At 39.3% G+C, this 16,345-nt stretch overlaps 1 long non-coding RNA gene across 1 annotated transcript in view; it reads left to right on the forward strand.

The window, feature by feature from the left end:
* The window catches only part of LOC139112381 (uncharacterized), a 70,111-nt gene that overhangs the window by 24,258 nt on the left and 29,508 nt on the right, over positions 1–16,345 (forward strand). The window contains exon 2 of the long non-coding RNA XR_011547370.1: positions 8,239–8,349. This is a non-coding gene — a long non-coding RNA (uncharacterized lncRNA). The remainder of the gene's footprint in view (positions 1–8,238; positions 8,350–16,345) is intronic.

Consider the following 16,345-nt stretch of genomic DNA (forward strand, 5'->3'; position numbering starts at 1 on the left):
AACAAGGATGGCAAAAGGCCGAATAGAAAGTCATTAATTTAAGCAGCAAATTTACGCGACACGTACCACACGTTATGTATTCTTTGGTTAATTAGTATAATTTCTACTGCAAGTGGAGAAGGACTTGTTATAATATTTCAAGTACGTGAATTATTTGAACCGTATGAACGCAACATGAAACATGGTTTCTTTATCACATAGAAAGTCGAGTAATACATTTTAAAAAAGCTTTTATTTATTCCGTCTTTAGACACGATCTGCGAAATTGGAAGTAAACTAAACGGTTGTTTGAAAATTTTTATTTTATTTTATAATTTTAATTAATTTTATTTCTTTTATTAAACTCATGTATTAAACTCATGTAAAATAAAGAATATTTCTCGTTAAGTTTTGTCGTCGAAGTATTAATACGTCAATATTATGATGTTGGGAGTTCGAAAAGTGCACCTCGATTTTTTTTTTTTTTACCTCTTTTTATTAGTTCAATACTTCAACTTTCTGCACAGCTATTAATTGTCAACTACGAATCTCCGAACTCCAATGTTCAGCCTCTCAATCCTAAGTCTTCAAATCTCCATCTTTTCTCAATCTATAATCTTCAGCTCCAAGCTCTCAACATTCAATCCTCAAGTATCAATTATCAGCTTCAGCCCTCGGCTCTCAACCCGTAATCCTTAACCTTCAATTCTCAATCCTTAACGATTGGCTCTCAATCTGCGGCTTTCAGTCTCTTTTCGTGCATGTATATGCCTTTAATTCCGAATCGTGTTAATTTATGTATAATATTCTGAACGCGCGAGGCAAAAGTAACGGCGTGACGACATATTAATCAACAAATTGAGATAAAATATTAGTTTATGTAGAACGGGATGTTATACGAAGTATTTTTCACCTGATACTCCTATCTCCGGATTCGTAGTATGCATCTGTAAAGCTGTTGATCTATATCTTCGTGAATTTATGAGTTTATAAAGTTATGAATCTATAGATTTATGCGATTCGAATGAAATCGAGGAAAGCCGGATGGAAATCAAATCAAGAAAAAAAAAAAAGAATTATTTCTATTCAAATGTTATTCGCGCATGTGACGAAAAAGATGAAATAAAATAATACTCTAGAATAAAATAGCATAAAGAAACTTTTAACTTTCGTCAAATTTCAAGGAAAATTGGATCTGTCTTCTCTACAAAAATTCCAAATGCATTGAACAGGATCTACCGCTTTTTACATTCAATTCGTTCCTTTCGCGTTTCCATTGTACCCCCGATAAATCTTAGCGAACGAGGCTCCACACTTGAAACTTTGATGCAAATTCTCAAAAGCATTGTGCACAATTTGTTCCACTATTGACTTTTGTTTAATATTTTTCGAGGTGTACTTTAACGTTTAAGTCGCGTCGTAGATTTCCTCCGTAGACCAGCACGAAATTGCGCCGTTACTTTCTGTAAATCCACCCTCGCTATGAAACATTCTCCAAGCGAATCTCGAAAGGCTTGCTAGGGTAAGTTAAGTATTACGAAAGTGCCGTCTCTCTGTTTCTGCCTCTTGGCTACCAGCTTTGCCCTTTTTGCTCGTTTTTTTTTCTTTTCTTTTTTTTTTCCTCCCCCCCTCCCCCCATTTTTTTACGCTCGTTTCTTGCCCTGGCGCAGTTGAAGCGGTGTACCCGGCTTTCAACCTGGATTCGTCCTACGCACTAAAAAAGGAATTTCGCATCAGCGAGTTACCGCGCGTTTGACACTCCCAACGTTGTTAATTTTTTTTTTTTTTTTTCACCGTCGAGCTCCCCGGGTTCTGTTTCGTGAGATCTCGTTGATAGATATATACTGCCGTGAATCCGTTTTCTCTCCGGTGTAATCGTATCTTTTTATTCAGACGAGTCGCGCATGCAATGTAATAGAGCTGTAAACGACGGATAAATTTCTTTTTCTTTTTGCTTCTTTTTTTCTTTCTTTCTTTCTTTATTTTTTTAATTTTTTTTTTTTTTAACTTGCGTACGCGTCGCGCGATCGTTCGCGCTCGCGACAGAGGTAAGACGTGTTTTCGCGATGCTGGAAAAAGTTGGGATAGCAGAACTGAATTTGATCGATTTTCGATTGAGGTCGGTCCGCCTGCCGCTCGACGGCAAATTAGGTCGTATGATATACGCGGTGAATTCACCAGCTCGCCACGATCGAGAGACAAACGGACAGCAGCGGGTGAAAAACTTGGAGCGCGAACCGAGTCGATGATCATTTCGAGATGTCTCTTACGTGACGAAGTGACGGTTTCTCGATCGAGCAATTTGGGTTATCTCTATCTCGAGGAACTGACTGTGCAATTACACATTTTTGTTATTTTCAATATGCCGTTGACGAACGAAATTCCGATTTCAAGCGCGTGCAGTGTCACCACCGAAAAGTAGAATACGTTATTGATTGTGCTCGGTTTATGCTCCCCGTGTTTCCCGATACACGGGCTTTATTTAAATATCTTTTCCGAGCTAAGCTCATGCATCGGTAATGTTCTTAAGTACCGTGCTATTTGCCACGTAGGATGAGTTTCAAGAAAAAGCCGCGGGTATATGAGATTCTGCGGACCCCCGAAGTGTGGGAAAAGGTAATTCTGTGTACCGACGATTTTTCATCCTGTCGTTCCTCAGCTTCCTCATTTTTCGCGGATGATATAAGAGTGATTCCACCCCTGGTACTCAATAAATTATGCAAATTGTAAGAACCTTCGTTGTTACCTTTGCATTTTCTACGTGTACAGCGGGCTTTCGCGGAAATATACCTTTCGGAGAAAAAGAAAAAAAAGAAAAAAAAGAAATAAGAAAAGGAAGTGAGACGTAATATCCTGCTCAACCTCGAGTTTACGTTGCGCGATTGCTCCGACAATGCCGCTCGATCGTGGCTGTTTGGTGTATCGCATTCTCTCGCGTATTCGCGTAAACGCCAATGCATTCCCCTTGTTCGATCCATCCGGTGGACCGTTGGAAGAAACCTTCGTTTCAATAACTGTACAACGAGGACCGTTCTCGAGCGCGGCAAAAAGAGAGAGAAGCGCGGCGAGATGGTCGGCGAGAAAAGTTTAACACTTAGGCACGAAAATGCAGACCGCGATTTATATTCCTCATCGACGTCTTAACGAAACAATATCGCGCCGCTCTGTAATGAGACGGAAAGGAAGGGATCGCGGAAACGGGAGAGATAGAAGAAAATATAACGACAGTATCGGCGGAACTTTCCCGTTCTCTTCTCGGAAGATCGACAAAGATATTCTTTAGTCTTGTTCTCCCTCAGGCATCTCGGCGGAAGTTTCATCAAAAAACTTATCGTTCTGTATTCTTCCCTGCGCTCTCCACCTTTCTCGCATCTTTCACCCAGAACCCCTCCGGTCGAAGTCTAACAAACTCGAACAATGGCAATCATCGGGAAATATTTACGGTACGAGGTAAAAAAAAAAATCCCACCGAAGCCGCGGCGTGATGTCGATCGATCGACTGCTTCGTAGTTTTAAGGAATTACCGCTGTCACGCGCTCGAACGCAATTTATCATTCAGGGATTTTTTATAATTATGCAATCTTAATTTTTCATTTAGAAGGAATAAATTTTCGAGAAAATTCCGAAAGGGTTTTTTTTTTTTCTTTCTTTTTCCCTCCTGTTTATATAAATCAACTTCTCGTCGTTTACCGTGAATCAATATAACGATATTAAAATCTGATAGAAATTTCGTTATCAGAGTTCAATATATCCCGCAGCATAAAATAATTAAATGTGACAGCACCTGTCAGACGAGTTTGAAATCTGGAATACGTCAGAAATTTTGATAGATAATCGTATGTTGTGATCGTTATAATCTAGTAACATACATTTAATATGTAAGATTTGCATTTTTTAAGAAAATGGATTCATTAAAAAAAACGATATAATTTTACTTTAGATATCATATTTTAAATTACAAGCACAAAATTATTTAAGTATATGAATGATTAATTACTGAAGAAATTTTAATATCTACTAATTAATTTTCTATGAATTTGTTTTTATGGTACTTTAGCATTTTGCTTTATTAATAATACTTCAGTGTTGTTAAATATGACTGCATTATTTAATTTTTTTTTTTTTTTTTCCCCTAATATAATACGATCGCTCTTAATGTTTTTGTGTGTTGTCACAGAATATAACTTTAAAGTTTACCCGTAAACATAAAATAAACTAAAATATTTATGTATATATCAAACTAAAATCCATGCGAAATACACATATTGAAAATTTTAAATAAAATCTTTGAATTTTATATATAAATTGTGAAATTTTTAAATTTTGATGACAATAGTTCAAAAACATGAAAAAAAATTTGCTTAAAAAGAAAAAAAAAAAAATTTCAACAGGAACTAAAAGCGGTATGACATGTTTCATTATACATATATTTTGCTACCGTTTACGCTCCTCGCTGTTCGCGGTTTCGGTCGCTGAACATCATCCTCTTTCTTGTCGTGTCCAGCGGATTTGTTTGAATGTCCGCGCTTTGTGTTGCTGGCCGTGTATAGACAGCTAATTTCCGCGGATTAGCGAGACTCGCGCGATATTAATTGTCCATAGCGAATTGTCGATGATTGTCGATGATTGTAGACGAAAATAGCTTCGCAAACGATCGCAAGGACGGATGAAGCTGAATAATGAATCGTTTAATCTATGCATTTTTCCATCCATCCAAATTTTATCCCTCTGATATTTTATGCATTCGCATAAATTAAGCGACAACGGAAAAGGACATACAAGACGCGATTTATTTCCAAGAAGTGTTCTTAAATTACTTTAGGCATTGCGTATTCATCGATTGATTACTTATCGATTGCATATCACGTTCCTTTAAACAGCGGCTTATTCTTGGCTGGTTATTTTAAACCTTCGCTTAACGATTATGTCAGCACGTCTGACTAATCTACAGAAATTTTATTTGATGAAATAAAATTCTATATATGTATAAAACCGATATGTTATTTCGGATATTTCATATATTCTCAATCATTTCGAACAAGTTTAATATTATTTATATCGCAATATCGCGCGTGATAAAACATTGATGAATATGCGGGTAGAAAATATATGTTAAATATAAACTAAATAATTTGATGTGTGCTAAATAATAATCTCATCACATAATAATTAATGTGTACAAAATTTTTTTTTTATTTCTTTATTACTTATTTATTTATTTATAATGAGTTGGTAAGAACAATACCTTCCAACATATTTTCAATTTTTTAGTAAAAATTATTTATTAATTATTTTTTTTCCTTTATTTTAGGTACCTCATTAGTTTCTCTTCTTTCGCATTTCACCTCGAATATCGTATCCTACACATATTTCGTTTCACCCGATCGTGTCTGCCATGTTTTCGCATTGTTTAAAATCTCCCTGACATTTACACGATTTATGAAAGAATTATTAGCCGGTATCGGATTCTTGTATCACGTTTGCAAGTTCTTGCCGACATAAATATTGCTACACGATACGAGACGATGTAACGACGTTAAGAAAGAAATTCGAGCTTGCGATTAATCGATGAACTATGACCTGTAACTGAAGAACTACAATACTCACGCGCGGAAACACGCCAGCGTTTTAAAATCGTTGCGCTAACGGTCGTTAAAGCAATCAGAATAATCAGAATAATATGTAATTTAGCGGAATCGTTATTGCAAAATGACGTTTGGGGAAAGCTGCAAAATTTACATGCGGATGTTTATTCAGGCAGCCTTGCGGTTCACAGCATTCATTAATTGACGTACAAGTTTATTAACGTTCTAGAGACCCACAGTTCGTTTTTACTTCTAATGAACTCCCGTACTGCTTATACTTTGAAAAGGAGATGTGTTTAGAAGGAGGGAGAGTGCACTTAAGCGCTGATTGCACCGTGTGCACGCTCACCTAGTTATGCCACTGGCCATAACCCCTGTATTTATATAATTCAGTGCAAATTTTGTGGTCTAGGTACGTGAAAATCACAATATAATTTGAACGTAACTTTAATGTTGCATTTCACGAACGCATATCCAAAGATAATATTCATAAAAACTTGAACTACAAGTGTTTAAGTATTAAAAAATTTTTCCTTGCTTTTACTGAATTAAAAATAATATATATGTTTTTTTTCTTTTTTTTTTTTTTTAATATTTCCGTTATGTATTACATTTTATTGCTGTATTCGATATCGAACTTTCATAATAGACATTAGTTCTATTGATATAAGAATTCGAAATTGAATCATCCCGCGTTAAAGTCGACGAGAAGATGAAATGATGTGGTAATAAAGACATTATGCATGGCGTTAATAGATAAGGAAAAAGTTCAACCGCCAGTTAATTGCGCCCGATTACATCAAGTTTTTGTACTTTGTCCTCTCCCGGGCGCAATCGCCGATCTCTTTCTCTCGAAGTGTATTAATTTACATACTTCTTTCGCACGATCGCGAAGTTTTCCATGCAAATCTCAGATTATAATCTAGAGCTTTGTAAGCATCGCGCGCTTATGCTTCGTGTAAGAATGCGGGGCTCGATACCCCGTGGGTTAAATATCGCGGTTATTATACTCTGCGTTTGTACCTTGCAGCTGAGGCACGCTTATAACACAATCAATTTAACGCGACGGCACTGTAATAAATAAATTCTTATCCAAGGTGATCCAAAAATATTCTGAAATTAATTCGGAGGTTATTTCGGGAATCAATGCGTAAAAAAAAAAGAGAAGAAGAAGAAGAAGAAAAAAAAAAAATGAAACGAGCTTGTTTGCCGCGTGAGACGTCGTTTTGTCGAGTTGATAAAAATGTTGTACCAAGACATAGCACGCTTTTATTCAAATCCGATGGCTTTAAAATCATGTAGACGACGGGGCATCTCGACACATATGGGCTAAATGGGCTGAGACCTCCCTAGAATGCTGGGGGGACTAGAAAGCGTTGGCGTTCTACGGCTTAATATACATTTTGTCAAAGTCCGGACCAAAAAATTTCTTGAATAAAGTTATATTGAACTTGAAAGTAGCGGAGACCACCCTTAATCCATCACTGGTGTCAAATTAGATTATGATATCAGAAATAAATCATCGCGCGTAAACTTTTTTTTTTTTTTCTTTCTTATAATCCACCCCGAAGTAAATAATTTTTTCCTACACGTTGCTGTAAACTATCCGAGCTATAAACTCTGAAGGGTGCTCGCTACAGATGCCCCCCCTTCCCCTTGTATTTTACGTTTTCCGTCGCGTAATAGAAATAAGGTGCAACATATACGATCATACTCTGTTTCCCGCCTCGTGTAAGAAAACAGCGTTTCGCTACCCTGAGGGCCAAATATTGCGGCATAGCGTGCCTCGCCATGGGACTTTGATACACAGCTGCCGCCGTGCTTAACATATTCAATTTAATACGGTAACACCATGGAGACTATACTTAATTTGCATCGGGAGATTCGATCCGAGAGCGTGCGCTCTGAAATGAGACCGATCAAGATGATTGGACGTACAGATAACAGATCAGAAGTCGCGTCTGTATCCTCCAGCTACGAATTTTCTCATGAACTTCACAGTGACTCCTTACTAAAAGTTCTGCCGATTGATTAATTACCTAATCGTCAAACGAATTATATCTTCTCGATTTAAACTGCTGCTTAGTTAATCATTTTTATTGATTTATTAAAAAAGAAAGAAAAGTGTCCTAAATTTGAAAGTATAAAACGTAATCTATAAATCTGCATTAATTAAATAATTATATTTAAAAATATTTTTAATTATTAAGAAAAATTTCTTCTCGACAAATCGGTTCTTTTATTTCACGCTCTTTTATTCTTATAATCGCTGATTTAATCACAATGGTATCTAATTTAAGAATATGCCAGCGTATCTCATTTATATAATATACAGCGATTAATATAAGTGACCCTGGAGACTCAATTAGAGTTTATCTATATAATAGAGGGTTTATCGTGGAGGAAAAGTAATTTAATTAAACAAGTTGATTCGTCTGTCGTAGCTCTTAACGAAATTGTTTTACCAAGAAAGAAAATACCTAGGTGTGGTCCCGGGATATTAGCTGACAAAAATTATCTGTCTAATTTTCTTGAGACCATCTCAAGCCCCTGGGAAGAAAAAAAAATTCCGCTCGGTTCGCCCCGACGGTTCTCGCTTTCGCTTATAGATTTATTCCCCGAATGCGGCAACTCATGCAAGTCTTTTTAATGAAGTTGTTCTTTTCTTTCGCAGGGCTTGGCGGAGATCGATCAGAGCCGGCGGATGGAGACGGGAAAGGTTAGAGTGCGGAAATCGTGAAGAGGGAAGACGGAACTCCGCCGTCGGATGGAGAGAGGCGAACAGGTAGGTTGAGAGACGGCCGATCACGGACGCGCGTGGGACGTTAGCCCGGAAAAGCGAGGCAGATCGGGCTTCTTCCGGGCGAGAATTGAGACGTAGCCGAGGGAAAGGTGTCTCGTTGTTTAAAGAGCGCGCAGTCGGTAGATCCCCTCGGGGGATCCTAAGGGATAGGTAGGATGAGCGCGAACGCGAGAGGAAGCGGCGGAGTTAGAGGGTCGCTTGGGTAGATTTCGGGGATAGATACCGGGCGAAGGCTGTAGGCCGTTTGCTATAGTGCGCACGTACTAGGATGCGAAGGAGAGCGCGAGAGAGAGAGAGAGAGAGAGGACAGGTCGCGAGAGGGTGGAGGAAAGACAGAAAGGGGTGGCAGGGTAGCATAGCGAGCGAGATGGCAGCGACGGGGAAGGGCGACATGGAGGAGAGAGAAAGAGCGAAGCGCGGAGGGATTCGTGGTATAGCTTCGACTTTGGCCGTGCCGCAGTGGTATCGAGCGGCAACCCCACCTTTCACTCGGTCTCCTACTACCCCTTTCACCCCCTGTTCCCGTGACCCCCCTCGTTCGAACCACAGCGCTGCCACCATTCCACCTACCTAGAGAACGTTATAGCGCTCTAGGCGCAAGTACGCTCGCATGAACACCGCGAATACTCTTTCCTACCCGTTTTTCCCTTCTCCCTTGCCGTCGTTGTAAATTCTATCCTTCATCTCGCTCTCATTTTGCTCTATCTCGCGTCCCGTCCCCATTTCCCACCTGCCTTTCGCGATGGTAAACCGTACCACGTGATGGCAGACTAGAGGTACTCTATTTAATGAACCACGTGCGCGGCGAGATGTCTCGAATATCGAGATCGGAAACGTAACTCGTTTAGTCCTTTTGAATGCATCGTTTGCCGTAATAGCGGAACAATAAGGAAGGGAACGGATGCGCGAATTTGATAGACGACTGCCTCACCGCAGCCGCTGATAACAGTAATGACATGACCTCCTTTGCGCGCCCCGCACAAGTAGTCTACCACCGTGGAAAAATTCTCCTTTCCTCCGCGGAAAGACCATTCTTTCGAGGCGACACGCATTTCGCATATCAACCGCGCCTCTCGTTTGAATAACTTTTCCCTGCGAGAGTAACTTCGAAAATCGTGCGCTCTTCAAAATGGTTAAAAATACAATTTCGCGCGCGGGATGAACTGTTTACGGGAGAGGGTCCGTCCTCGTTCGTTGTGCCGGCGAAATCTGCGCGATACAACGGGCAGCGAAAATATCGGCAACAGAGAGAAAAAGAGAGGGGTGAGAGAGAGAATGAGAGCTACGTAATTACGGATAAAAAGTAATACGCTGAAATGACGAACGAGTGTATAAATAAAAGCGACGCAAGAATAAAAATAAAACGGTCTTATCAGCGAAATAATACGTACCTCTTGCAGAGTATTGCGTTCCAGCTATTCCCGGCAGTATAATTACTTACAGTCGATTTAATTCAGTACGGTGTTGCTTGAAATATTTTTATATCACAACGCTTTAAGGACAAACGAGCATCAGGCAGACTCCGGCTGCAAAAGGAGTTTTGTTTTTACCGCGATAATAATCCGATTGACGTAATACCGCGCGTAAGGGTACAGTCGCGCGCTCCCATCTTTCTCGCTCATTCCTCTCTCCTACTGTTTTAACATTATCTATTTTCCCGTGTGCCGGCGAAAACGCGGCTACCAAAAGCTAATTCCCCGCGGCCACTTTATAAAAAACGTCAGCCGAACCTTTCAAGTTCACCACCCTTCCCTCCCCCCTTCTTTTTTACTTTTTTTTACTTCCCTTCCCCCTTAAAACTAGACGTTACAAAGCGCGCGACATTTAATCGCTCTTTCCGCGAGGAAGAAAACTCTTTTACATAACATAATTTTCAGTAACGCACCGCATACGTATCTTATATGGCACTTTAAATACTTTTTATTACTTTAACTGTGATTTATATTATACATTTAATTATCTTAATTTCTTTAAGTCGAGTATATAAGCTCTAAATTATTTATTCAATTCATTCATTCATATATACGTCGACGTTAACGTAGGATACATTGTCCGCCGTACATCAAAGCGCATTACGAAATTTCACGATTTTCCCCAGAGATTTCTTTCGCCGATCTTAGCCCTCGTTTCCGCGCGTCTTGATTTTCCTTAAAGGATTTTTCCGCCGCGAAGAACAAGGTGCAGCTACATGGACTACAATGTTACAGTAGCGTACAAATTAAAAAAAAAAAAAAAAAAAAGGAAGGGAAAAGAAGCGAGAAAAAGGAAGGAAAGTAAAAAGATTCCGGCCCCAGGGTAATCTGCTTTGCGGCTTACTCTTATTTCTCTCTCTTTCTTTCTTTCTCTCCCTCCCTTCTTTTTCTTCTTCTTCTTCTTCTTCTTCTTTTTTTTTTTTATTTTCTGCCCAAAGTCGGCCAGCCATGTTAAAATTGCTAATATTAGTAAAACAAAAATTCTGGTGCACGCGAATGACGGGTCGAGCTTTTTTCACTTGGTGTGTTCCCGTTCGCCAGCTTTCGCCTCGCGTTTATTAATATACGAGCTCGAATCGCGAAGCAGGGGATCCGGGAGCGTTAATCAGGAATACAAAGCCAATGTTCGGCCGTTGTTTTGCTTCTTAATCGAACGCGGACGGGGGTCACTTGCATTTGCACAGTGTCCCGGAGTATGGTTTTGTCGGCGAGGCAACGACCGCAGAACAGGCAGCTACGCTCGAAATTAGCATTGAAAATTCTACGGCTCTCCGTTCGCTACGTCTATGTAGCATCGCGGCCGGTGAAGGTGTGTTATTTCGTTATAGATATAGGTTATATAAATTTACATATTATTCGCCCCGCGAAGTGATTGCAACTTTTACGAAGTATTTGTAACGGATTACACGGGCCGTGTTATGCAAAAATTACGTACCAAGTGCTAGTTTCGCGTAAATTAACATTCAAATGCAAAGTTACATGTGGCCGACACCCAGCAATGTGCATAATTCAGCGTGCCCTTTTTCTTCTTTTTTTTTTTTTTTTTTTTTTTATTTTATTTTATTATATGGGTTATTTCATTGTTGTGCAACACCGTACGCACGGAATTAGCTGTGTATTACAAAACTGGCTTAAAAAAGTTTTCCCGCTACATCGGAATATCTCACAAAACACTTTTATATGTTAAAATTTCTAGTTTTTAGAAAATGTTTCTCCAACACTTTGTTTTTTTTTCTTTTTCTTTCCAAATTGTTTCGCGTAAGTTTTCGACTGAGAGTTGCTTCATAAACCTAGAGTGCCGAAAACTATGCCACGGTAAATCCCTGTTGCCTTGCGAGAATTAAAGTACGGAAACTTTCGGTGTTTCTATTTTCTTCGATTGAATTTTTCGCACTTTATTAAAAATAAATAATATAATTATAAATATATCTCGTCATTAAATGCGATTACATGCAATCGGAAATAAATCATCGGTTTTGATTTCTTTTTTTTTTTTTTTTTTCTTGCACCGCTAGTCGTCCTAAATAATAATTATCGAAGAGAAGTTATTCCGGATATATTGATTTTCAATGCGTCAGATTGTATTTTAATATTTTTACAAACAAATCACCATGACTGCGCTTGCACATTTATTTCTATATCGCCGTAACTGTTTTTAATTCGTGGGTGTCGACTCTCCGGCACGTCGATAAGAATCGGAATCGTAAATCGGGAAGCTGCTTCCAGCAAATGAAGTAGATCAATGAGGGCCGAAAGGAAACTTAGAACGAAACCGAATTGCTATTTCGCGACGGGCGTCGAGATACATCTCCCGCCTCTCGAAAAGACCAACATTTGTACTTGTAATTCCGTAAATTAACGATCCGGGCTTGGAATAAAATCCAGCGTGGTATAATATTGGAAATATGAATTTATAATAGTCCGCTCTCTCGCGCCACTCGTTACGCGGTGCATGTGCGAAACCGGCTGTGATAATAAAGCCGACGTAGTAAATGCTTAACGTACTCGCATAATTGCCATAGCGTAACGGCATGTCGCCTCGTCCGTGACTAAAAATAAAAAAAAATAAAAAAAAATAATAATAATAACAGCACAAAAATCGATGGCGTTAGCGGAGGCCACTGCTGAAACGGGACGATGGTTATTCTGGACCGTATCGCCGGAGGTCGGCGCACTTATTTATTCAACCCTTTAAAATGTTCGCGCTATCCGTTTCGTCATCGCTATCGGTTCGTACTTTGCGGTGTGCCGAGAGTGAATACGACTCGACGCCGCAATTTCGAGGAAAATTCAACGCCAGCCGAATCGAACTTCTTGCGAAGCTACGAAAATTCCAAGTTTTCAAGATTACTTTAAACACACTCCGCTCCATGCTTAAAATGAACTTTCTAAATTATGGAGGCGTCTTATTTTTTTTTTTCCCTTCTTGCTTTGAAAATTCCTCGATCAAGCACCGCTTCATAAATTTTACCGTGAAATGTTTTAAGAGCTTATATCGTGCTATTGGAAATGGAATTACGCTCCGAATTAATCCATTTTCTGCGTTATTTAAGTACGAAAAACGATCAATATATAAAAATGATTGAAATTTCTTTTTCGTTTATTTTACGTCTAGCAGTTTCATAACGCACGCCGGTCGCTTGTTTCCACCGTCTAAATGAACAATTCTACGAAATTAATTCATGACAATTTTTTTTCCCCCCGTTATTTTTTTAACGGAATTATTTTATCTATTTTATTATCTCTTCCAAGATTAGCTTCATATCGTCCAATATTTTTCTTAAGTTTAAATATACGAAAGAAAGAAAAAAAATTTTTTATTTTAAAGTCTATTTTGCATGAAGCTCATTTGAAATATAAAACTTTTATAATAAGAGAAAGTTCATAAATTATATAAATCCATTTCACATTTGTGCATTCTGAAGTTTCTTATGAATTTATATTAGTAACGAGTATAGTTGAACAAATATATCGTTTTATTATCGCTCGCAAGTTTCAAATAATATTCCCTTCCTGTAGAAATATGTACATATGTACGGCATAAAAAATTGACCCTTCAAATTTGTCGCATCTATTCCCGAAAGGGTGAGATTGAAATATTTTAAGTATTATTTATCGTATTTTTCCAATATATTGATTGATTGCCAACCGTGTGAATCGCGTGTGCAAATTCGGCGCGGTGATGAATTCTATATTGACAGTTTGACATTCGGCGGTTAACCGCGCATCGAGAAGTGATGGATTGAGAGCAAATTATAAAAATAGCGAGCACAAAAAAAAGTAGCTTTTTCTAAAATAAAAATTTGAATTAAATAAGAGAGAACGCAATAAGCCTTAAATGCTATAAAATATTCAGAACACTAATGGGACTAAATATATTTCTACGTTGTTTTTTTTTTTTTCTTATTTTAAATAAACCTTAAAATAAATCTACAGATACCGAAAATTTAATCGGTTAACTATTAATTCCTTTTACTCGCGCCATTTTTATTACTTTTACTGCGGACTGGCGTGGAATATATGATTGCATTACACGAGGAACAAACCGAGCACGCGGTCGTTCCTCGCATCCCTCGTTTCGAAGAAAAGCCAGTAAAAATCAATGAACCAAAGCTGCTGGCGCGGGACTAGCCCAGGGCTCTTCCCAGCCTGTTGAATGAACGAAGTAACGTTGCCCATAAGAACTGGTTTAACTGTTGGACGAACGTGTCTATATTGGCTACCTCCGATATCGAACTTCCCGAATATGTCTGCGGCGATCACGTCGCGGATGCGGAAAGTAAAACGAACGTCACGATCGCCGAAGCGCGCCGTGGTGCGGGAAAAACGTTACGAGCTTACGAAGTCGCGCGCGGATCGCCAATCACCCGCGTTTCCGTTTTGTTTTCCATTAGAGAAGGAAAAATCCACGAGCACCGGAAGGTAGCCGGAAGGCCGGCCGCCGTCCCGACTTTTAATGGTTCGCCGCGCGCAATAACGTTAAGCGAAGCCGATTATACGTCGCGCTCCCAAGGAATTTGTCAAAAGGTGTTCATCTAGACTGGCATTTCGCGGCCGTAGTGAAATATTTCATGGCGGTAGCGTGACAGCAAGAAACGGTGACAGCAATCGCCTGTAGGCGACTGGTTCAGGACCCCGCGCCGGGTTTATACTTTGCGAGGTCGTCGCACTCATTTATTCATCTCCTTAAAAAACTACGCCGCGCTACGGCGGACGCGCGCCGCTCTCGAGTCGACTCCCGTTTTATCTTCGGCGGGAAGGAAATTCGCTCCAGAATTCTGAGAAAAATTTTACGTCGAAACGAGGGTCCGCGCGCGCACTTATAACCTAGACGTTCCACTCAAATCCATTTCAACTTCGTCGACGGTAACGCCAGCGAAAGAGAATTGATTTACACACCGTGATGGTCTATCTATCGACTTGGCCCGACCGGAGCAAGAGCACATAAGATATTTTCCCTTTTCTTCTATCTAGCCCTTGATATTTCGCGGTTGAGGCAGCCGCGAGAGAGCCTTGAAAATCCGCCACTTTATTTCGTTTTATTATCACGATGTGTACCTACCGCGTATCTCGATCGGCGCCCTTCGGTTTAAGAGTCGGTGGAATAACGAACATATACCGCTTCGAGTGAATAACTCGATTGTTGCACGCTCTACGAAGTAGCTATGTCGCCCTTTCCTGGTGAGCATTCACGACGCACTTTGCAGAATTAATGATTGATTCGTAAAGAAATACATATACGACGACGAGTGAATATGCGGCCGTATATCGATATGCAAGCGCATGGACGTGAAATTGCGTTCGTTAACGCGATTAGATCCATAGTACAACCGTCTAATACTATCGTTAATACTAAATCCATTCCTCAAATGTTTACTGATTCTGATATCGCTAATATTTCATCCATTCTCTCCCTCGCTCTCTCTATCGATGCATTCTAAATTTATTATCGACGCGACGGGGCAATATCAACGCCGGTAGTTTCGAATGCCTCGCCGTTTAATAACGTCGATTGCAGGATGATTTAATTTCTTATTAATCCCATGCCCAATAATAATTCTTACCTCTTTATTTTGCATTTTTGATTTACTTTATTGACGTGCGCGCGCGGCCAATTAAATTAAAATAAATTAATATTTAAATCGGAGTACAAAACTCGCCGCCACATATCGAATGAATAAAACATACCGCTGCGACAAATGAATTTATTAATGGGATATTACGACTGATGTAAAAGTCCTTTTCTAGAATCCAATAATTTGCCGAGAATCACTGCGGATAAGAAGTAAAGCGGCTTACTTGGAGCTCACGAGTATTTCTCCAATTATATCGCGTGCGTGTACATAAAACGGCACAGTTCTCGCAATCCGGAGCGTATGTAATCTGGTTAAAGCGTATTCGGAGAACTCTCTGTGCTGCATCTAGCTATTGTTCGGGGGAGTACATTTGGTCGACCGAAATTGTACTCATAAGCCATTTTGGAATACAGACGCGCGTCGCTTTCTCGCAGCGAATTAATTCGAGCCTTGCCATTGTCCCGTAGGAATATATTTGACGAATTTCCTAGTCTGGCCGGCGAATTATTGAGGTGCAAAAATCTGACATAAATTCCCGTATAAATTAATCACGTAGCATCTAGCGATTTAAAAATTATATAGTTACAGTGGGATTATTAAGCTGATGAATGCGCGGGGTCACGTTGTTATTTCATTTTTATCTATTTTGCAGAATGACTTAATGAAAGCTCGCTTCGTGATTTAGCAGAAACCGTATTTTCCCTTTTGCGATGTCAAAGCGAGATAAAAAAATTTTTTTTTTAGCATCTATTTGAAAAATGTAAATGAAAATAATCTAAGGACGTCGTTATTCATATTGATGTTTAATTTATATATATCCTAATTTTCGGAAATTATAAAAATTCTTTGTAAAATTTGGATGTGAAGAATTATTGATGAAACTTATTTAGACGAAATTATCTGCCGGTGTCATATAAAAATACTTCTGAC

The sequence above is a fragment of the Cardiocondyla obscurior genome, linkage group LG28 (assembly GCF_019399895.1).
Source record: "Cardiocondyla obscurior isolate alpha-2009 linkage group LG28, Cobs3.1, whole genome shotgun sequence".
Lineage (NCBI taxonomy): Eukaryota > Metazoa > Arthropoda > Insecta > Hymenoptera > Formicidae > Cardiocondyla > Cardiocondyla obscurior.